The sequence below is a fragment of the Equus asinus genome, chromosome 2 (assembly GCF_041296235.1).
Source record: "Equus asinus isolate D_3611 breed Donkey chromosome 2, EquAss-T2T_v2, whole genome shotgun sequence".
Classification (NCBI taxonomy): domain Eukaryota; kingdom Metazoa; phylum Chordata; class Mammalia; order Perissodactyla; family Equidae; genus Equus; species Equus asinus.
The window spans coordinates 121,594,609-121,618,869 of NC_091791.1; the positions used below are offsets into that span (position 1 = coordinate 121,594,609).

A 24,261-nucleotide genomic window follows, 5' to 3' on the forward strand; every position below is an offset into this window, starting at 1 on the left:
GTTTAAATTTAAACTAATATTTTTAATTATCTTGAATTTTGCTTTAAAACAATTTAAGTTTATTCTGCAATACTAGTTACCAAGTTCATAACCTGAACAGTTACAGCCTATTCCATTTAACAGACTAGCTGGTAAAAGTATACATAATCACCAGTTATTGCCAAACAAGGAATGCTCTCCAAGACAAACAGAAACAACACAGGGCTAGTACCATTACATGTGTGTACAGTCATCTTCTGACCTTTAACTGAAAACCTATGAAATACTGGAACAGCGCTGCTATACCATTTTAAAACCTAGATCTATACATACTAATTCTGTTTCTATATTGTATAAAAAAAATCAGAAATGCACATATAGTGACAAAGACTATTCATACCTGTTCAGAGACAAGTATTGTTAGCCGGCACTACTCCAGCCCCCTCTCTGAAAATGTTTCTGATATATTTTCTTGGGAGAAAATACTTCTTCTGATATGTGCTTACCAGAAGCAACATGTACCGAGGAAAGCTGGCCTGAACAATGCCAATGCAAAATCTTAAGCCCTGTACTTACTGATAGCAATACATATAACAAGTAAAATACTCAACAAAGATCTAATTGCTCACTTAAGTGGGTAAATATTTTCCCAATTCCCTTCAGCTTTTTTAATGATCAGAAAATGGATTTAGATCCATCTACATCTTGAAAAATGGAATTTAAGATAGACTATTAGTTTAGGCAAAAACTAATCAATAAGTCAGAGAGCTTCAGAGCTACACTTTAATAGAACATTTCAGGGACTACCCATTAGAGAAATTTTGAAGCACGTCCTGCTGGTAGCAATATAAATTGGTATAACCTTTTTGAAAAGTAATTTTGCCACTGAAGTGTTCACATCCTTTGATTGAGATAAACCCAGTCCACGGGATTTTTCCAAAAGAAATAAATCTTTAAAAAAAAAAAGAGGGAAATATTTTAAAATTTACACACACAGGTCTGTTCAATACAATATCATTGAAAATGATGAAAAATTAGAAACAATCTAATTGTAAAACAGGCAAAAGACTAAGCAAATCAAGGTCCCACTAACCTAGGACAATTATATAGCAATGGAAATTAAAATAATTTTAACAACAGATGATATAGTTTAGTGAAAAAAAATGCACTTGTTTACTATTATGGGAAAAACACAAGAATATGGTGAGGTATAGAAATGAAGAGGAAAAAATGTTAAGACCACAACACAACGATCTTCTTGTAGGTATATGCGTGACTTTTCTTGACTTTATTATTATTATTATAGTATTGTTTAAGCAAGAGATAAAGCAGAATAGCATTAATTCAAGAACTTTTGCATGATCTGGAAGAAGTAGCACAGCAAATGTAAATATACTAGCTGAAATGCTTAGCTGGCATTTGGGTTGATTATTCAAATAAACTTTTATACCTTAATTTCTATAAAATCTAAGAGCAACAGTATAAAGAAAACAGTCTCTAAAGAAAACTTCTGGTACAGAAACATACTACAATTATTTCATAAGTAGAAATGCTGACAGATTCAGATTTTTTTTTAAGTTTTGGTAGCCTACTTATAGCTCTTAAAAATATAAATCCATTCTTATTTCCTGTTTCAAAAGGGTGTTACTTATCTCCACCTTTGAAAGAAAAGAAGTTTGAATGAAGAAAGCAGTTTTTACCTTGCTTTATATAAAATGAATCAATGATCTTTTGAAAAACAAACCTAAAATTATGAGCATATTAAAAATGCCAATATATTGCTAAATTTAAAATACAGTTAAGTGAAAAAGGGGGTGTGATGGGAGTAAAAAAGAAAATTAAACAGCTGGCATTTCAAGTCTTTAAAAAGGATAAATTTAAGCCCACCACATTTATCTATCTTTTAGCAACTTAGTAACATCGTAAGTTTAAGGAAAATGACATATCAAATAGATCTTCTCAAGATGTCATTTATAAAAACTGACAAATGACTGCTCAAATGTCCAATCCAAAAGAAAAGCCTGTTACTGGAGATGATTTTGATTCAAACATGTTTTAATGACACTGAAATTCTGGTCTAAAAATAATGATAAAAGAAAGTCAAGTTTGATTCTCTGAACACCTATTTCCTGTCCAAACAGCCCTTTTGTTCTGCTTCTCTGCTTAATTTTAATGTTCAGTTTGCATCAGAAAATAGCAACAATGACAAAATCTGGCATACACAGAAGCATAAAGGAGCAAAAGTGTAAAATAAAGAATCATTAAAAGATTAGAACAAAAATCCTACCAACAAAACCTCCACAATTTTCTGTTTGCTTCACCTCAGATTAACTTCACTTGGAGCTGTACTCCCAAGCAACCAAACCTGAATACCAAGCTCCTCCTTCTCCAATTCTAGTGGCTCAACAGTAAAATCTCCTCCCAGTTAGTGAAATTGATAATTGTGATTGGATACAGCTAATATCCATTATTTTAAAGAACTTTTCCTTGCTAGCAGGTTAGGTTAAACACACTAAACTCCCCCTGGATAAGCTGGTTTCTTAAAGAAACAGTAGGTAATGTGTCAGTTTTCCCATCATATACTATTTGCTTACTCTTTTGTCTAGGTAGCAAAGAAAGAAACTAACACCACTGAAAATCTCACAGAAGCTTTAATTTGCAGTTCAGTGACCAACAGTTTAAAATACAAGGCTTTTAACCTAAGTCATTTAATATTTTTACAGAGCTCTGAAAGTGAAGCTATGCTTTATAAAGACTCCTTTTTCAATAGAGTTCATGGTTTGCCTGAAAATTTTAAAACAGCAACAGAAAAGCCATTGCAAAATTTTGCTAAGAGGAACAAAACAATATTTTCTCTAAGACTTAAAGACCATACTTAAGTGAAAATAGATAGCACTAAAATACAGAAAATTTTAGTATAAACGCAGAAAATTCATTTCTAAGCTATCAAATTCACTGATAACACGCTCTCAGTATCACAAGAACAGAGTAAAATTTTCAATGACATTTAAGATTGATTTTTCTACTTAAAAATGAAGAAAAAACGAGGCAGAAATTATTTCTATACCCCCTCATTTATAGGTTTGATGTTGTGTTTTGCCAAGGTTAATGCTTATCCATTGCAAATGGTCATCTATAACACAAAAAGGCAACTTGTTCTGAAGACAGTATCTCCAGATATAAAGTTTAGAATGGTTTAAGTTTTATTTTATTTTTAAATTATTGTTGTTTTTCAAAAGAAGGGTAGACACTATTTTTTCACCCTACTTCACAGTATTAAGGTGGCATGGGCACCCCAAGGTGTAGGTGTATACTCCTCTTAAAATGCTAAATTACATTATATGTTATTTTTACTACAGAGATTCTAAAGAAATACCATATAGGCACTTGGATTTCTAAACCAACTGTATACATTATTAAGTTTCCTATATTTTGCTACATGCTTAATTAGAACCGCTTATGTTTTAGTAGCTTGGCCCATCAAATATTACTATGACATTAATTATTATCTGATTGAATAGCATTAACTTGTTCAGTAATTTTCACCTCTACCAAAAATTTTGACTGATTCATAAAAATAAATTAAAAATTAAAGAAAATTAGCGTGGCTTCGTCTTAAAATATATTTTCAACAAGTTTATATAAAGAGTTTTAAATTTAAATTTACAGTTTTCGAAGTTCAAAATCTTGCAAGCATTTTTCCTCAAAGGAAATTCATGTATTACAACAACACAAAGCCAAAAACTTGTTTTGAATACAAAGAGAAGTCTTTGTAAGAAACTGAAAATTCACATAATTGGAACTAGACATGAATATGGAGTAACACCCTGCAGAAGTCCAAACAGCTGCATAATCTATTATGCCTTTTAAGTGGACAAACTGAAAGAGCCAATTCACAGTCTAGTCCCAAGATCCTTTGCAAGGATTCACTGCTTTGAACGCCCAGTACTTCCCGAGTCAAGTTCAGGTTTTCTCCCACTATGTAGACACACTTGCAAAAAAAGAGGAGTAGGAGCAAAGAAGAGAAAGAATACATAATTTTCATTACAGCCTAAAACTTGAAAAAACAGGCTTTAGATGGCCAAATTTTCCCTAACAGGGTTATGGAAAAAGAAATGGTAAACATTCTCATCTTAAAATTTGGCAAACATAAAATCAGTAGCTATGAGAACCAAATAAACCTTTGCTCTCACATCAATTTTTCACTTCAAAATTAATTATTTGTATAAAACAGACACATATTACATACACTAATACCAAGACCACTCTCAACTTATAACTAAAAGAAAACAGAGATATGGACTCAGCTATTACAGATTGTTCCAAGATCTCCAGAACCTACCTCAAAGAACTTCAAGGTGATAAATATCATTTTATGTGGCTCACAGGTTCAAATTAAGGGTATGTTATCCCACTTCTAAATCAGTTGCAGAAGAAAACAGCAAAAATAAATAAAAGGAAAGCAATACCACAACCGAGATTATTTGAAAACAATATTGCTTCACAGGAACAAGGAGTCTGCAAAGGCTCCAAGCTCCCTGATTGCATGTGACAATATCACTTTTTGAACATCAAGTATTCAAAGGATGTGTTGTACATTCTTTGACAGAGCTCAGAGGTTTTCTCAAACTATGAAGTGAAAACAATTCAGAAGAGAATAAGCCACTAAACAACAACTTGGTCTCACTTCAGTTTTGATTAAAAAGACCTTATATAATAAGAATACTTACACTATTAGAAATAACTTTTGGTACGTACAGAGCAGGGTGAAAACTTCCTTATAATTTTAAAGGACTGAGAATAGCTCAAACTAGTCTTCCTACAACAGAAGTTTATCCTTCGCATTAGCCCTGGGCACTACAGCCCTGGGTTTATGCTGCAGCTGATGAAAGAACCACCCTGACACTAGCAAAACATGACTGGGGTCACTAAGGATCAAGTCAGAAAATCACCACCTAACGGAGAAAAAAAATAATTAAAAAAAATATTTCCCTGACAAATACACATCGCCTACAAAAGTGAGTTATGTATTTGAGTTTGCAACTTCTGATGTGTATCTTTTAAACCATTAGGGGAAAAAAATACAACGTGAGTATAGGGGGTAGGGGGAGGGTAGTAATGGCCCATTCAGCAAAATACTAAACACAAAGGAAACATTAAGGAAGGAAGCAGATCAGAAAGTATAAACCAAGCTGAGAAAAGAGACATCTTTCTGTAAGACAGTAAATTGCTTTAAGTCTAAAGGGATAAACAAGGTCTAATAAATGTAAATTAAAAAGGAAGGGGGGGCAGCACGCCCGGGGGCAGTGGCTGAGTGGTTAAGTTTGCACACTCCACTTTGGCAGCCCAGGGTTTTGCAGGTTCAGATCCTGGGCGCAGACATGGCATGGCTCACCAAGCCATGCTGAAGCCCTACAACTATGTACTGGGGGGCTTTCGGGAGAAGAAGAAAAAAAAGGAACAGGAATCACAATATCAAGATCAAAGTATAAGTAAAGGAAAAAGCATTCATAATCCTCAACGATTAAGATTTAATAGTCATAAATTTTCATCTGCCAAAACATACCACAGATCATCTAAGTAAACTGCCAGACATAGAAAAATGACAGAAAACTGATTAGTAGACTTTAAGTTCCCTCTCTCCTTAGCAGACTAAGCCAGAAAAAAATAAAAGGAAGATAAGAACACAAATGATCCATGCTAATTATTTAATAAGATTAATTTTTTATATCACTATCAAAAGAAAAGCTTTTCTCAACAGTCATAGATTTTTACAAATGACTGTCACAAACAAAACAATTTTGAAAAGCAAAAGTTGAATAGGTAACATTCTCTAACGATTATACAATAACTTTCAAAGTTAACATAAAAGTTTATTCCTTCATCAAACCTTGTGAACAACTACTAGCTGCTGCAGATGCCATGGGGAACTGTCCCTACCTCTGTAGAAACTTATGGTCTAGAGTCAGACTAACGCTGTTCAACAGGAATATAATGGGGAGCCACATGCAATTTCCAATTTCCTAGTAGCCACATTAAAATAAACAGTTAACTTGTAATAATATATTTAACAGAAAACATGTCAAATAGCATTATTTAAATATGTAACCAATATTTTAAAAATTTTTTGTACTAGAAATCAAGTTCATGTTTCATACTTACAGCACATCTCAATTCAAACTTGTCATTTTCAACAGTCAGATGTGGCTACTTAAATTTAATAAAATATCATAGCTATTAGCCACATGATTATTTAGAAATCAAGAAAAACTTCCCATCATTGCAAAAGACTCTGTATCTCTGCTGTCCAATACAATAGCCGCTAGCTACATGCGGCTACCGAGCACCTGAAATCTGACTAGAAAGACTGAGAAATTGAATTTTTAATATTATTTAATTTTAAATAACCACAAGTGGTTGGTACCTACCAGAATGGAAAGCACAGCTGTAGAGGAAGAAATAGACACTAAAACAAATCACATATACTTAATGAACCACAGTTGTTACAAGTGTTTACAAATATGAAATGATTAAATGTAGCCAATAGAATGACTTAACTTTGGTCAGCATCAAGGAAGGATTCTTCAAGGAAATCACAATTAAGCAAAAGTGGACAGCATATGCAAAGTTCTCGAGCAGGAAAAACTGAAAATGCAATAGAAATAAAGGAGGAAAGTACCAAGGTGCAAAATAATCTAAATTACTTGTAGAAGACTGATTTGGATTACAGAATCTAAACAGGACAGGAAGAGGGAAGAGAAGTCAAAGCAGCCCTACCACTTGGAAATAATAAAAATTTCCCAGATAAGTCTTGCAATAACTTCGTTTGTTTCACTCTCCTCACTCCTTAAACTCCAGTCATTCCAGTCTCCTGTCAAATCCTAAATCAAGCCAAGCACTTTGAGTCCCCTTTGTGCTAGCAGCTCCCTTCACATGGGAAACTTCCCCCTGCTCTTTCTTGATCTCAGAACTCAGAACCACAATTCCAATTTTCCATGCAGGACAAGATTTGGGGCAGAAATCTGGTTTGAAGATGGAGGAGGGCCTTGAAATTGTTTCCAAGGCAATTTTCACAAAAAAGTTTACAAGAGAAATTCAGTGTTTCAACATTTTTTAAAATGTACTGACAGAGTGGGGAAGCTAAAGTAACTCCCTAAACAAAACTCACTGCCACCACTAAGCTTAAACGTCACATCCTCAGAACATCCAATTTACTTCCAATCTCTATTAGCACATCATATTTCTTTCCTTCCTAGTACTTGTCCAAAACCTGAAAATTCTTTATTCATTGGTTTGTTAATAGCCTAGCTTTCCCAACAGACTGTAAACTCCATGAAGGCAAGGACCCTGTGTCGTTCATCACTGTATCTTCAACTTAGCAGAGTGTCTGGCATGGAGCAACAGTGGAAAGAACAAAAACTGCAACTGTGGGGATTTTTTAAATACATATATATAACAAAAATATTACACGTTAAAACTTAAAGAACACAGATAAAACTATACTCAAAAGAAAACTTAATGGCATTAATTTTTTTATTACACACAAAATATTAAGTGTAGAAATAACACTATCATTTTTTTAATTTAAAAATTCAAAACCAAAAACAACCTGAAGACTCTAAGGAATCAATTAAAAAACTTAAGGACTAACAAAGCAAGAACCAAAAATTTGGGGGGGAAAAAGGGAGGGGGAGACTCACAATAACAAAATGAAAATACATCATTACTCCCAGTTACTAAAACAATGTGCACTGGTATCAAATCAATGGTATTGAACAAAAGCTAGAAAGAAGCAAGTACGTATGGATTTAGTATATGGTAAAGGTAGCTTTATTTCAAGGCAACAAGAAAAAGATTTTTTTTAATGGGGCTGAAATAACTGATTAACTATTAAGGAAAAATAAGAGAAGTTATTTCACTTCAGTCAAAATAAATCCCAGATGAACAGAAAGAGACATATGTGAAAAATTAAACCATAAAAGAACTAGAAGAAAACCGTTATCTGGGTGGGAAAACCCATTAAATATGAAAATACGGTAGAAGCCATAAAAAGAAAGTATTAGCCTAAATTTCTTGAAAGGTTAAAACTCTTTCATGTTTTAAAAAAAAAACTGTAAGCAAATAAAAGGCAAATGGAAAGCCAGGAAAGATATTTGTAGTATGTGGCAAAGGGTTGCTATCCTAAATATATAAAAGGCTAAAAAGGGTATCACAAATAAAAAATACTAACCAAAATGAGTAAAAGACAAACTAAAAGATCCCAATACCCATATCTCTGTTCATCATCATAATTAATTAAAGAATTATATAATAAATCTTATGAAAAGGGAAGGAAGGCAGGAAAGAAAATACTCTGTTGGTAAGGATATGGAAGAAATGGATATTCTCTCCTATTTTTAGTCAAACTTTATACTGGTTTGGTCAACTTTATATTATGTTAGTCAAACTTTTAAGACAAGATTTGGAAATATTTATCAAAAGACAAAAAAATGTTCATATGCTTTGACTCAGCAGTTATAAGACAGACTTAATCCTAAAGAAATGAGAAAGACATAGAAAGATTTAGCTCTTAAGATGATCTTCACCACACTCTAATAGTGAAAAAAAAATAAAGTTACACACAATAGGTGACTGGTTAAATTATAGTACTTTTGTATGATGAAATGGTATGTGCCCTTTAAAAATCTTTTTTTTTTTTTTGAGGAAGATTAGCCCTGAGCCAACATCTGCTGCCAATCCTCCTCTTTTTGCTGAGGAAGACTGGCCCTGAGCTAACATCCGTGCACATCTTCCTCTGCTTTATATGTGCAACGCCTACCACAGCATGGCTTTTGCCAAGCGGTGCCATGTCCGCACCCGGGATCTGAACCGGTGAACCCCGGACCACCGAATCAGAACGTACACATTTAACTGCTGTGCCACCAGGCCAGCCCTAAAAATCATATTTTTAATATATGAGGCTCTAATGGTAAACATGAGGAAATCCTTGCCCTCCAGTAGTTTACATTCAAGAAGGGGATAGAGACAATAACCAAAAAAATCTTATGACATGATAGGTTCTGTAAAGAAATGAAGCAGGATAATATGGTAATCAGGGAAGGTGGCCTGTGAAGGCATCTCTGAAGGAGTGATATTTGAGCAGAAATATGATTGAATGTTGCAGGCAGGAGGAATGACAATTTTAAGAGAATCAGCGTGGGTTGCGCAAGCACCCCAAAAAGGCCAGTATAGCTGGAGGTGTATGAGTCAGGGAGAAAGTGGTAGGAGATTCGTCCATGAAGCTGGCAGAGCCAGATATTCTAGACCAGTACCATCCAATTGGTAGCCACAAGTCATGTGTGGCTACTGAGCACTCGAAACAAGGCTAGTCTGAGATCTGTTTTAAGTGGAAACACACATCGGAGTCAAAAAAGGAAAGTAAAATATCCCATTAGTAATTTTTATACTGATTATTTGTTGAAATCATGATATTTTGGGCTAAATAAAATGTATTTCACCTGTTTCTCTCTTTTTTTTGTAAATGTGGCTATCATAAAAAATTTTAAATTACTTATGGGGCTCTTATTTGTGGTTCCCGTTATATTTCCAATGGACACTGCTGGTCTAGGGTATAAGTATCATAGTAAAAAGTTGAAATTTTATTTTGTGTATTGAAAAGTCATTAGAGGGGCCAGCCTGGTGATGCAGCAGTTAGGTAGGAACGTTCCGCTTCGGCGGCCCAAGGTTCGCCAGTTCGGATCTGGGGTTCGGACATGGCACCACTTGGCAAGCCATGCTGTGGCAGGTGTCCCACATATAAAGTAGAGGAAGACAGGCGTGGATGTTAGCTCAGGGCTAATCTTCCTCAAAAAAGAAAAAGAAAAATCATTAGAAGGTTGTGAGCCTGAGAGTAAAGTAATATAATTTACACGCTTAAATGACTGTTCTCCACAGGAACAATGAATAGACCACAAGGGAGTGAAAGTTGATGCAGGGATGGCAGTTAGATGACTACTATTACCATCTTATGCACAAGAAAGATGTTGAGATGGATCATATTTGGAATAAGTTTTGAAGGTAGAGGCTGCATAATATTGCTCAGAATTCAACTTTTAATTGTTTAGGATATGAAGAATATACACAAACAGAAGGACTGAGGGGTACACCTGCCAAAATGTTAACAATGGTTATTTTTTCTTTGTAACTTTCTATTTCTTCTGAAAGTTTGGGAGAAAAAACCCCAAAACACAGTGCCCTTAAAATCAAATACAAAAATGAGGTTTTTCTAAGCAAGATAAAACAGCCCTACCGAAACAAAGCATTGTGATGTGTGTCTGCAAGCTACATACCCTGTTAAAAAACCAATCAAACCATCTCTACTCCCATGTCTCTAAACAAAAACAGGTTATTCAAAGTTCTAAACTCGTATTACTTACACACACACACACACACACACACGTGAATGCACGCCCACGCACACACACCATTTTCAGGAAGTTAATACTGCTCCCTTATTTGTCACCACATTGCTATTAGCATGATAAAACAGATGGCTCGAGAAGCACACCTTGGGGCACTCCCAAATCTGAGGCTAAGGAAGTAAAAAGGACTTAAATGTGTCGTTAACATATCTTGATAAATACACAACACACATCTTTCCGCAGAATGTTCCAAAGGACACACTCAATGTAATTCCACAGAAAAACACCTTGATCCTAATCCTTTTCCTTCAAGTTTCTGCCATTTGATAGGTGCTTCCCTTAATTGAAGTCTGCAAGACTGGAAGGATAAACTCAGGACACGTTCCTTTTACATGAGTATGTTAAGGCACAAGAGAAGTTTTAAGTAACTTGGCAAAGATTATACAAAAGGAGGAGGGATGGATACACAGAGTGATTTATTTTACATACAATCAAGTGCTTTTTCCTACTATATTTACATTGCATTGAAACACTAGATAGCAAATACTGCCTGACTTCTTACAATGTGATTTCAAAGGAAAAGACTCACTATATAAACATTAACGGGATTCTTGGTTTCTCACACAAATGTTCAAAAACTATGAATCAATCACTATGGTTATGAATCTTCCATTAAAACATAAAAGAGAATCCTAAAGTTTTTCATTCCTCTTGTTTCTAGTATTTCAATCTATTTTACTCCTGATTACCTAAAACTTTCTAACGCCTCCTACATTGTTTACTCTAGAGACACTCTTGCATTTGGACACCAAGAGCCAGGAAACAAATGTTCATGGAGCACAGTTGGTGATAGCAAAACAAAATAAAAAAAATAATCTAAATGCCCATGAGTTATGGAATATTAACAGAATTATACAGCAATGAAGTGTCACGCCATCCTCATACAGCTCCAAAGAAAACTAAACACATTGTTTGAACATACAAATATATGTGATGAAACTAGTTTAAAGGCCAGGGAATGATAAACACAAAATCGACTAGACAGGAATGATTCCCTCGGTCAGGAGCACAGGACAGAGGTAAGTTTTGGAAGTGCGCCAGTTCTTGTTTGAGGGGAGGAGTCAAAGATTTTCATCACGTTTTCTCTCTTTATACTATATGGTGTTATGTATTCTTTTGTGGTATTAAATACATCTTTTGAATACTTTTTTTGCTTTTTAAAAAAAGGTTTTATTGAGCTATAACTGACATACAATAAACTGCACATACTTAAAGTGTAAAATGTGATCAGTTTTGACACATACACAGATCATCGCTAGAATCAAGATAATAAATAACCCACCAACCCCTAAATTTTCCTCCTGTACCTGGGCGAGTTCTGCCTCCCTTACATGTATTTTAAAACGTTCAAAAAAAGATAAAAGACAACTTGTTTGGGAAATTTAAATGTGCGCATTTTGCAGAAAGAGAACATTTTCCACTGAAGCCCTGGAGTAAGAGTAATTCGGCCAGGTCCTAAAATTGGTAACATAATTATTACATAACTAACCCTAAAAGTTTATAGTATTTCACATAAAAAAAACAAATTCCGAGTTTGATGTGAAAGAGGAATTTAATCCTCTTTCTCAGAGCATCAAAAACTGCTCAGTTTTTACTGGCAACTTTAAATAAAAGTCGTGCGTAACACTGAGACCTTAACTTGAACTTCTTCACATTGGTTAACCACTTTCTAGCTGTGAAGATCAATTATCACAGCGTTTTAACCGTGTGGCTTAGCACAATATTTCAAAATAAAATTAAAATAATTTTAAACACAATATTCTTCTGTACTTGTTCACGTAGGGAGACGCAAACTTGAAAGTACGGTTTCAAAGGAGAGAAAGCACGCCCCGAAACCGCGAGCACGCCAACAGGAGCAGCGGCAGGCGCCGAACCCGCCCCCGTCCAGTCCGGCGGGGGGCGTCCCCTCCTCGCCGGTGTGTGGAAACACGGCAGGTGGAAAAACAGTCCAAAAAGGACCTCAGACCCGGAGGATGCGTTCTGGTGACAGGGACGCGCCCAACGGGGCTCGCGGCCCCTCCGAACCCCATCTCCCAACTGCTCAGAATGCGGCCAGCGCGGCGTCCCCCGCGCCTGAGGAGAAGAGGGTCCCGACCCCGGTGCGACACTCCCCGCGGGAAGCCGGCCCGGGGCCGCGGGCGCCCGGCGCGCGTAGGAAGGGCCAGGCCGGGACCCTTTCCCCCCTCGGCACCCAGCAAACGCTGGGCCCGGGCGGGCGAGCCGGCGACAGGCAGCCGGCCTCCCACCTGCTGCGCCTGCCGGGCGGCCGGCCGCCCTCCGCTTCCGGCTCGCGGCGCCGGGAGGGGCCGGGGGCGGGCCTCGCCTCGCCTCGCCTCAGCCGGGTGGGGGAAGGGAGCGGAGGGGGAGGGGCGGCGCTGGGCCGCCCCGGCCCCAAGAGCCGGACTCCTCACCTGGCGGCGGCCCTCTCCGCCTGACGCGCTGCCCGCCGCCGCCGGTCGCCGCCGGTGAAAGGGGCACAGGTGAGGCCACCGAACCCCTGCTCGCTCCGGCCCCGCCGCCGCCAGCCCCTCCGTCCGCTGTTTATTAAACTTTTCTGTTTGGTTGTTCGGCCTGTGACGCGACCGCGGGGAAGAGCTCGGGGATTGGCCGGCGCCTGGCGCTGACGCGGCATCCCCCGCCCGCAGCCTAATTATTACCGGCCCGGGCGGGCCCGCGGGCCGCAGGAGGTGGCAAGGGGCGGGGCCGAGGCTCGGAGCGCACGGCGATTGGCCGGGGCGGAGCGAGGGGAGGCGCTCCTCCGCCCTCTCTGCCGCCTCTGTGCTGTCTTTCGCCCGCCCCTTGGGGCTCTCCTTCCGCGGTCTCTTTCTCCCGCAAGGCTGCGGGAACTTGGTTGGAGTCGGGGCTGACGGAGATTCAAAGGTCTCGGCTATAGGTTCAGGTCCCTCAGCGACTTCCCAGGGCGTGCTGTGTTCCGGTCCCGGATTGAGGCTCCAGAAAGAGTTGCGCTCCACCTGCCAATTGTGTAAGAAGGAATTCTGAGATCTCTCCACATGAAACCCCCTACCACCAAGCGCAAAGTCCAAGCTCTGGGTACGTGCCCGAAGGCAGTACTCTGCCCAGTCCTGAGCCTGGTCTTAGAAAGAGAAGCATGAGTAGAAACGCACGGGCACACGTGTGCCAAGCACGCATGCATGGGCACACACGTCCCCACCAGCACCGGGTTCCCACCCCTTCCCAAAGCGCGTGTCCAGTTCTCAGCTGAGTGGTGCAGGCCGCGCTTTGCGCTCCAGCAAGGGGTGATGAGAATGGCTTTCCCAAAGTTTCTCAGCCTTCGGGTTCGCGTGCAGCAGAAGCAAGAAGTACAAGATCAGGCATAGTTCGAGGTCACTCAAATCTACCATGAGTGAGAGGTTCGGTTGGGGCCGACAGGTAGGAGGCAGACTGAGTCCTGAGGATCCTGTCTTTAATAGTTGTTTAATAGTTAATAGTTGATGTTTTGTTCATCAAGAATTTTTTGCATTAATTTTGATGTTTAAAAAATATAGTATTAAAATGTTACTTATCTTGGTTACTGAGCTTTTTGGTGCCCCTTTAAAGTTTACTCTTGAAGTGAGTTTCTCACTATCCTCACCCGTGTCAGATCTCACTTGAAGAAAGGAGATTTTGATGTGACTGACATTGTAAGGGTTAGGTATTTTGCAGTAGACCTTTGGGACAAGAAGTGGTTAATTGTAGAAGAGAGGATAGAGGCCAGAAAGAAGTCTCCAAGGAGGAGATGGCATTCGTTTTGGGCACTGAAGAGTGCATAAGCATGCTGGGAACAGAAGGAAACACTTTCCTGCTCTCCTAAAGAGACTGGAAGATGCAGTTCAGGATTTGAAGAACAGAGTGTGAGGTGTTGTGAGGTGACAAACGGATGCTTCAGGGGCATGGCAAGGAATATAACATGTAAAGTTGAGTCCAGTGTAAGCAATAGGAGAGGAACTCGTAAACTAGATGGTGCTTGTCCAGAGCCTAAAGGTATTCGAAATGTGTTGTTAAAAGACATTCAAATTTAATTTTAAAAACATACAATGGGCTAACCCAACAAAAGAGGATTTTACCCAAGGATATCATCTCTGGTAATGGAGACCAGTTATAATGGAGACTAGATAGTTTGAGGCAATTATTATAGCTCTTAAAAGCCAAATTGAGTAGTTGACTTAGTGGGAAATGGGAAGCCGTTATAGAAATATAAGAAAGGAAGGAAATAGTAAATTATAGCAATTTGGTGGATTCTTCTGATACTAGGAATAATTTTGCAGCCTGGGGTACTTTCAACTGTTCACAATCCTCTTGTCGTTGGATAGAAGAACTATATGGACAGAATTTAGGATTGTGGCCAGGATTCAAATCCTTAACTCCCATAGGAGTCAAGAAAGCCTTCACCAAGGAGCAGGTGGTTATACTGGGTTTTGAGGGATGAGTAGGAGTTTGGTAGGGATAAGCAGAGAGTACATGCACTAGGTGAGGTCATGAACAGGGCTGGCAACTGAATGAAATGAATGTTAGGAGATGGGCAGAAGCGTGGCCGTGAGTTGACAGAGCTGCTTGCCTGAGTATCTTCTTCAAGTGCAGTACCCTTTCGACATTTTTTTTTTTAAAGATTTTATTTTTTTCCTTTTTCTTCCCAAAGCCCCCTGGTACATAGTTGTATATTCTTCGTTGTGGGTCCTTCTAGTTGTGGCATGTGGGACGCTGCCTCAGCATGGTTGGATGAGCAGTGCCATGTCTGCGCCCAGGATTCGAACCAACAAAACACTGGGCCGCCTGCAGCGGAGCGCACGAACTTAACCACTCGGCCACGGGGCCAGCCCCGCCTTTCAACATTTTTAAGACACTCTCTCAACATGATGATGGTTTAGACCAGTGGTTCTTAAAGTGTGATTCATGGGCCCCTGGGGGTCCCTGAAACCCTTTGAGGGGGTCTGCAAGGTCAAAACCATTTTCTTTCTTTCTTTCTTTTTTTTTTTTGAGGAAGATTAGCCCTGAGCTAACATCTGCCAATCCTCCTCTTTTTGCTGAGGAAGACTGGCCCTGAGCTAACATCTGTGCCCATATTCCTCTACTTTATACATGGGACGCCTACCACAGCATGGCTTTTGCCAAGCGGTGCCATGTCCGCACCCGGGATCTGAACCGGCGAACCCCAGGCCGCCGAGAAGCGGAACGTGCGAACCTAACCGCTGCGCCAGCGGCCTGGCCCCAAAACCGTTTTCATTATAAGAGTCGTGATTTGCCTTTTTTGCTGTCTTCTCATGAGTGTATAGTGGAGTGTTCCACAAGCTGCGTGATGTGGTGCTGCAACAGACAGTGCAGAAGCAAACAGGAGACTCAAGCTGTCTTCTGTGAAGCCAAACGCGAGGAAAGAGATGTGTGAAAACGGGACACGTTGCCGCTCTTCTTACTGACTTATATTCTGGAAACTATAGGAATTTTTCGTTTTTGAAATATTCTTCATGTTAACCTGTAATAGGTTTGTTATTGCTTTTTTTAAATGAATTAATAAATATTTTTAAATGTCTCATTCTTAATTTCCAATACAGGAAATATTGATAGATATAACCCACATCAACAAAATTGCTTTGGGATCCTTAATAGTTTTTGAGCATAAGGAGGTCATGGGACCAAGACGGTTGAGAACCTTTGATTTATATGCCAATGAAAAGGTCATTAGAAGAAGCATGATTAACACAAGTCTGTGAGAAGTTTTTCTAAGGGTACTTCCTCCCCCGCTAACCAGAGCCTCAGATTCTGCTCTGGCCCCACCCCTCCCTGGCCAGTCCCCCCTTAGATTAGAAGTCAGTGGGCCCTTGGAGACATATTGAAAAGGTAGGCTGGTGGGTGGATTAATACCGCCAAAAATTCTTTGCAAGTTCCTTGCTTTAAAAGGTAGAGTCTATTTCCCTACCTCTTGAATCTGGGTCAGTCTTGTGACCTTCTTGAATCAACAGAACATGGCAGAGCTCACACCCTTTGTATCCCCAAAACCTCCACGCTGCGAAAGACCATGTGGAGTGAGAGACCCAACTGAACAGGATCACAGCTTCTCCATGAGAAACCCCAGGTAAGAGAGCAGAACTGCCCAGTCCACCCACAGAATTGTGAGAAATAGTAAATCATTTTAAGGCACTAAATTTAGGATGTTGCCTATGGAGCAATAGACCTTTGATAGATTTAGGGACCAACTGGCTAGCCTCAAATGCAAAAGTTTGTATTTTATCTCCTACAAACACTGCCAGGGTTTCTCAACTTGGCATGGTTGACATTTGGAGCCAATAATTCTTTGGAGGGGGCTTCCCTGTGTATTGTAGGATGTCTAGCAGCATCCCCAGTGCCACTAGATGATAGTCACACCCCCACCATCCACTTGTAACCACCAAAAATGTCTCCAGACATTGCTAAATGTCCCCTGGGGGACAAAATCAGCCCCAGTTTAGAACCGCCATTTTAGGCCAAACTATTCTGAGAATGAGAATCACCTGCGGGCTTATTAAAACTAGATGCCCAGGCGCATCCCCTAGAGATTCTGATTTACTGTGTCAGATTATGAACCTGCCATCTGAATTGTTAAAATACTCCAGGTATTCTTATTGGAGGAGTTTGAGAACTGCTCGAGTTGGAATGGGGAGCCAACAGAATTTGGACCTGCTCAATTTGTGTTTTAGGAAGATCCTTTTGGAAGCAGCTGGAGGATCAAGTGGCTCGGGTGTGGGGGATGTAGAGAAGAGAATAGGAGTTGGTGGCTTTTGCTTAAATTCAGGTGAGAAGTAATAAGAAGGTTGTACAGTTGAGTGGTGGCAGGAGTACATTTCAGAGATATTTCTAAGACAGAATCAGTGAGATCTGTGACTAATTGGATGTTGGGGAGGGGGAGAACTTAAGAAAAAGATGAGTCAAAAACTTTTATACTTCAACTGATAGCTTGTAAGTGAAGAAACTCACAAATGGGATAAAATATTTGCAAATTATGTATCTGATAAGAGACTTGTATCCAGAATATGTAAAGAAGTCTTACAACCAAAAATGAAAAGACAAATAACACAATTCAAAAATGAGCAAATGATTGGAATAGACATTTCTTCAAAGAAGATACACAAATGGCCAATAAGCAAATGAAAGGATGCTCAACTTCATTAGCCATTAGGGAATGCAAATCAAAACCACAAGATACCATTTCATACTCACTAGGGTGGCTATAATCAAGAAGACAGACAATAACATGTGTTGTCAAGGATGGAGAAAGTGGAAGTCTCGCTCGTTGGCAGGAGTGTAAAATGGTGTAGCCCCTTTGGGAAACAGCAGTTCCGCAAAAGGTTAAACAGAGTTATCATATGACCCAGTAATTCCACTCCTAGGTATATACCCAAGGGAAATGAAAACATATGTCCCCACAAAAACTTGTAACAAATGTTCATAGTAGCAGTCGTCAATAATAGGTGAAAAGTGAAAACAACCCAAGCGTACATAAACTGATGAATGTATTGATAAATAATATGTGGTACATCCATATAATGAAATATTATTCAGCCATAAAAAAGAATGAAGTACTGATAAAACATGGATGAATCTTGAAAACACTATGCTAAGTGAAAGCCAACAGTCACAAAAGACCACATATTGTATGATTTCATATTTATGAAATATCCAGAATAAGCAAATGTATAGGGACACAAAATAGATTAACGATTGCCTAGGCTTGGGTGGGGGGTGGTTGGAGGAAAAGAGGAGTGACTACTAATAGGTATGTGGTTTCTCTGGGGGTGATAAAATGTTCTAATCTTGATTGTGGTGATATTAGAACAACTGTATGAACATACTAAAAAATACTGAATCGTATCCTTTAAAGGGATGACTTATATGGTGTGTGTATTACATCTCAATAAAAGTGTTTCAAGTTTTTTTAAAGAAAGAAAGGAAAGGATGAGATTCTAGCTTTAATACTGGAAACGTGGTGTCACCATTAGCCAAAATTGGGACTACAAAATGCAAGAATGTATTTGGGGGAAGAAAATGAGCCTTGGACATACTGAATGCCTCTGATGCACAGACACTGGATATCCTGGTCTGGAGCACAGAGGAAGGGCTGGGGATAATAATGCTATTAAAATATCATTTATTGAGCATCTATTATGTGCCTATGTTATAAGTGTATTGTTTACATACAGTGCCAATAAGAAGTGTTATGTACACAAGTTGGTGAGTGGAGGGCCTTTCTCTCTTACTCCCTGCTGTATGCAAGCACTTAACAACACATTATGGCAAAAAGTCGGCACACAACATTCACTGGATGAATACAAATGTAGTAGCTTTTTTTTTTTTTTTTGAGGAAGAGTAGCCCTGAGCTAACATCTGCTGCCAACCCTCCTGTTTTTGCTGAGGAAGCCTGGCCCTGAGCTCACATCCATGCCCATCTTCCTCTACTTTACATGCTTGCCAAGCAGTGCCATGTCCACACCCAGGATCTAGACTTCTAACCTAGGCGGGGACTGGCCAGGGAGGGGTGGGGCCAGAGCAGAATCTGAGGCTCTGGTTAGCGGGGGAGGAAGTACCCTTAGAAAAACTTCTCACAGACTTGTGTTAATCATGCTTCTTCTAATGACCTTTTCATTGGCATATAAATCAAAGGTTCTCAACCGTCTTGGTCCCATGACCTCCTTATGCTCAAAAACTATTAAGGATCCCAAAGCAATTTTGTTGATGTGGGTTATATCTATCAATATTTCCTGTATTGGAAATTAAGAATGAGACATTTAAAAATATTTATTAATTCATTTAAAAAAAGCAATAACAAACCTATTACAGGTTAACATGAAGAATATTTCAAAAACGAAAAATTCCTATAGTTTCCAGAATATAAGTCAGTAAGAAGAGCGGCAACGTGTCCCGTTTTCACACATCTCTTTCCTCGCGTTTGGCTTCACAGAAGACAGCTTGAGTCTCCTGTTTGCTTCTGCACTGTCTGTTGCAGCACCACATCACGCAGCTTGTGGAACACTCCACTATACACTCATGAGAAGACAGCAAAAAAGGCAAATCACGACTCTTATAATGAAAACGGTTTTGGGGCCAGGCCGCTGGCGCAGCGGTTAGGTTCGCACGTTCCGCTTCTCGGCGGCCTGGGGTTCGCCGGTTCAGATCCCGGGTGCGGACATGGCACCGCTTGGCAAAAGCCATGCTGTGGTAGGCGTCCCATGTATAAAGTAGAGGAATATGGGCACAGATGTTAGCTCAGGGCCAGTCTTCCTCAGCAAAAAGAGGAGGATTGGCAGATGTTAGCTCAGGGCTAATCTTCCTCAAAAAAAAAAAAAAGAAAGAAAGAAAGAAAGAAAATGGTTTTGACCTTGCAGACCCCCTCAAAGGGTTTCAGGGACCCCCAGGGGCCCATGAATCACACTTTAAGAACCACTGGTCTAAACCACCATCATGTTGAGAGAGTGTCTTAAAAATGTTGAAAGGGTACTGCACTTGAAGAAGATACTCAGGCAAGCAGCTCTGTCAACTCACGGCCACGCTTCTGCCCATCTCCTAACATTCATTTCATTCAGTTGCCAGCCCTGTTCATGACCTCACCTAGTGCATGTACTCTCTGCTTATCCCTACCAAACTCCTACTCATCCCTCAAAACCCAGTATAACCACCTGCTCCTTGGTGAAGGCTTTCTTGACTCCATTGGCAAAATTAGGACTCCTGTCTTTTGTATTTTCACACGCTTTATTCCTCCTTCTGCAATAGCACTTACCATGTTAAATTGAAATTTATCAGTCTGTATGTTTCCCTCCTCTCTAATTAGACCTGAAAGTTGTTTTTCTGAAGTTTGATTTTTTTTTCATGTTGCCGTGAGATCAGGGTGTAAATTGGTCCATTTCCAAATCTCTAACCAATTATTCTAACAAATACATCAATCTTCCCCTTCCTCAGGGTTTTGTCTGAGGCCTCCTTTATCATATATTGACTTCTGTGTGTAATAGATTCTAGATCTGGGCTTTTCCACTAGTCTTGTTATTCCACTTCAGCAGTGTATTTGTTTTTGTTGAAAACCCCTATATTTTAATCATATTGCTTTATAATAAGTGTTAGCATCCACTGGACCTTGTCTTTGCATCACCTATTGCTCTTTTTCTTCTGAATTATATTTGAAATCCTGATCTATTTGTGCCTCCAGGTTGACTTTAGAATAATTTCATCAGTTTCCAAGAAATATCCTGCCAAAATTTTAATTGGGATTGCTGATGCCTAAAACAATAGGGGGAGCAGGGGGAGAAATAGGTATCTTCAGAGAATTTGGTCAGCCAGTAAAGAAATTCGCTGGGTTGATTTTTTTTTCATTGACTCAGCTTAAAAAGAGTCTCAATATATTTTATTTCCTTAATCTTATATAACTTAGTGAAATGCTAAAGAGAAATACACATGATCATATTATTTCTCATTAATAATTCACTTACTTATATTATGCTTTGTTGATACCGTAGATGAAATTTTGCTTTTTCTTATGTTTTTAAAGTAGTCATTGATAATATATTATAATGCTATTTAATTCTATATAACTATTTTACATCTAGCCATTTAATTGATCTTTTTTTTTTTTAATCTGGGCAAGCCCTTTATTTATTTATTTTTGCTGAGGAAGATTTGCCCTGAGCTCACAACTGTTGCCAATCTTCTTCTATTTTGTGTTTGAGTTTCCACCACAGCATGGCCACCGATGAGTGGTGTAGGTCCATGGCCAGGAACCGAACCTGGGCTTCTAAAGTGGCAGTACGCCAAACTTAACCACTAGGCCACGGGGCTGGCCCTAATTGATCTTTTAAAATAGTTTCTAATAATTTCCAGTTGATTGCTTTTTGTCATTAATAAAATAGTATTTTCCCTCTTCATTGCTAATTTTTATACTTTTTATGTCTCATTTCTTACTGCCATAGCCAGAATTTTCCAAGCAAAATTAAATAATTTTGACAAAGTATGACACTCTGGACTAGTTCCTCACAAATGCCAATTTGTTTGGAATAAATACCTTTTTTAAAAAATCATGCTAAGGAAGTAATTTCTATTTTTATATTTAGTTTTTATTAGAAATGGCTATTGAATTGTATGACTGACTTTTCCCCATCTGTGAAGATCATTTCTAAGATCATTTTCAAATTTGATCTATAGTTATAAAGTAGTATATTAATATATTAACTTACTGAATTTTTCTTACGTTACTTATCATAGCTATGGTGTGTTTTTTATTATGTGGTTTAATTACATCGGCTAGCATTTTATTTTAGATTTTTCATCTATATCTACTTGATATAGCCTAATTCATCGGTAGTATCAAATGAGCTTACATTAAATGGTTCTAAACTCCCATCTTACCTATGGTAAAGGTTCTTCTCCCTTACCCTTTGTTCCATGATAATTCCAGGAGACTTTCTCAGGCCAAAGGCTACTTACCCTTAAAGAGAGAAAACCAGAACATCAATCAAACCAGCAGAGGAGTCTGTGCTATTTGTTTGGTTGTTGTTGGTTCCATTGCTCCAGCCGTCAATGTCCTGGTAGTCTTCTCCATATGCTTTCTTCTCTGGCAGTAGTTCCTCTGGGTAAAAGAGCAAGGAGCTAGGAGATCTGCTCAGTGGTGGGACTAGTATTCACATCATTTTTTTTCTCCCCAAATCCCCCCAGTAGATGGTTGCATAGTTTTTTAGTTGTGGGTCCTTCTAGTTGTGGCATGTGGTACTCCACCTCAGCGTGACCTGATGAGTGGTGCCATGTCTGTGCCCAGGATTCATACCGGCGAAAACTGGGCTGCCTCAGCAGGAGCACGGGAACTTAACCACTCAGACACAGAGTCAGCCACATGGTCAGCCCCAGGGGCTAGTATTCAAACACTACCCTCACCCCTACCCTCCACCCAGCAACAAGGAGGCAGGGAGGACTAAAAGCTCACCCTGGACCAAATCCTTCCCCTGTCCTCTCTAGGTTCCAAGCTCCATCTGCTTTAAGATGGTCACATGCGGGAACAGCCATTGCCTTGCCCCGTGGGCCCACTGACCATTCCAAAAGTTGGTGTGTTTATAATTTCCAGTCTGTCCATCATGCTTATAGTCTGCTAAATACATATTTTCATATGTGAGATTGGTTTTCCAATATTATTCTTGATAAGTTTCTCAGTGTCTGCTTGACTCACTGGTGGAGTCAGGTTTTCACTCCATGTTTTCTCCATTTTGACAATATATATTTTTATAGAAAATGGTCTATTTCATTGAGATTTTCACATTTGTTAGTGTTTGCTTGTACTGTGAGTTCTCCAGTGCTAATGTGAGTTGCCTCCAAGCCCTTGGATGGAAAGTCTGCTGAGATTAAATTGTAAACCCAACTCGTAAGGATCATAGTACAGATGTTTAAAGGTTGTAGTCATCATTTTTAGGTTGTGGACCTCTTTGAGGGTCTGATGAAGGCTATAGGTTCTCTCCTTAGAAAACTGTGCAAACTGTATGTAAAGTTTTCCATCTGTTTTAGAAAGTTCCTATAGCCCCTAGGGCCTATCTGTGGACCATGGACCTGTGCCTAGGAACTTCATAGCTAAAGAGAGAGTGGTCCTCAGGCCTTCCATTGTTCTTGTAGCCTTTTCTAATGCCCTAAAATATCTGAATGAAGCATGTGTCAATCACAAGAGGGGGAGGGTTGGTCACCCTGGAAGCAAAGACAAAGGAATTTCAGAGATGGGATTGTGGGCAGTGCCCATCACAGCACTGTCCAAGGGATGGGCAGGTTCAGCTGCTGGATTTCGTATACGCTGGCTTAGCTGGCAAGACCATCCTTATTATAAGATGAAAATGTTTATCCAGTTTACGTTCTCTACAAGGCTATTTTGGTTATTAACTGCTCAATTTATCTGACTTCCTTTGATAGGAGTTAATATGATTAGGCTGTTTTCTAGCCTCAGTTATAGTTCTCATTTTTTTTAAAAGATTTTATTTTTTTCCTTTTTCTCCCCAAAGCCCCCAAGTACATAGTTGTATATTATTCGTTGTGGGTCCTTCTAGTTGTGGCACGTGGGACGCTGCCTCAGCATGGTTTGATGAGCAGTGCCATGTCCGCGCCCAGGATTCGAACCAACAAAACACTGGGCCGCCTGCAGCAGAGTGCGCAAACTTAACCACTCAGCCACAGGGCCAGCCCCTATAGTTCTCATTTTTAATTTATAAATTGGTGCTTGGATTTATACATCAGTCTTGTGAACTTGGTTAATGTGAGTCTGCCTATGAGAAATGACAAAATCAGCATTCTGAGATGCAAGACTGAGGGCCTGATTTGGTAACCACAGGAGGGTAGGGAAGGCTGCCCCATGAAGCCTCTCAGGGTACATCCCACTGGCCTCATCCAGGCAGGACAACTTAACAACATTGTGATGGCCAAGCCAGCCATTCTCTACACCTAGAACTCTCCTAAACCTCCTGTATATCCCTTTTCTTCATTCTAATTGTAATTACTCCCACTCCTTGCCTGGAGTTCAAAGGATTGTCTGTTTTTATTCTCTCTTTTAAAACGTACCATCTTATATTTATCAATTCTACTCTTTTTTTTTTTTAATATTTTATTTCTCCCCAAAGCCCCCTGGTACATAGTTGTATGTTCTTCATTGTGGGTCCTTCTAGTTGTGGCACGTGGGACGCTGCCTCAGCGTGGTCTGATGAGCAGTGCCATGTCCGCGCCCAGGATTCGAACCAACGAAACACTGAGCCGCCTGCAGCGGAGCGCACGAACTTAACCACTCAGCCACGGGGCCAGCCCCAATTCTACTCTTTTTTAATAGCTTCTAATTGATGTAAATACTTTA

The 24,261-nt window shown here is 39.5% G+C and overlaps 1 protein-coding gene across 22 annotated transcripts in view; it reads right to left on the minus strand.

Moving 5' to 3' along the window:
• Nucleotides 1–13,114, minus strand: part of ZFAND6 (zinc finger AN1-type containing 6) — an 80,625-nt gene extending 67,511 nt beyond the window's left edge. For 4 of the 22 annotated variants that reach the window (XM_070497301.1, XM_070497290.1, XM_070497225.1 and 1 more), the window contains exon 1: nt 2,267–2,348. The gene's annotated coding sequence lies outside the window, so the exon portion shown is untranslated. Of the gene's footprint in view, nt 1–841; nt 931–2,266; nt 2,367–12,850 lie in introns of those variants that run through there. The other 18 variants (XM_070497304.1, XM_070497250.1, XM_070497232.1 and 15 more) reach the window with 13 other exon arrangements.
• Between the last annotated feature and the right edge of the window lie 11,147 nt (nt 13,115–24,261).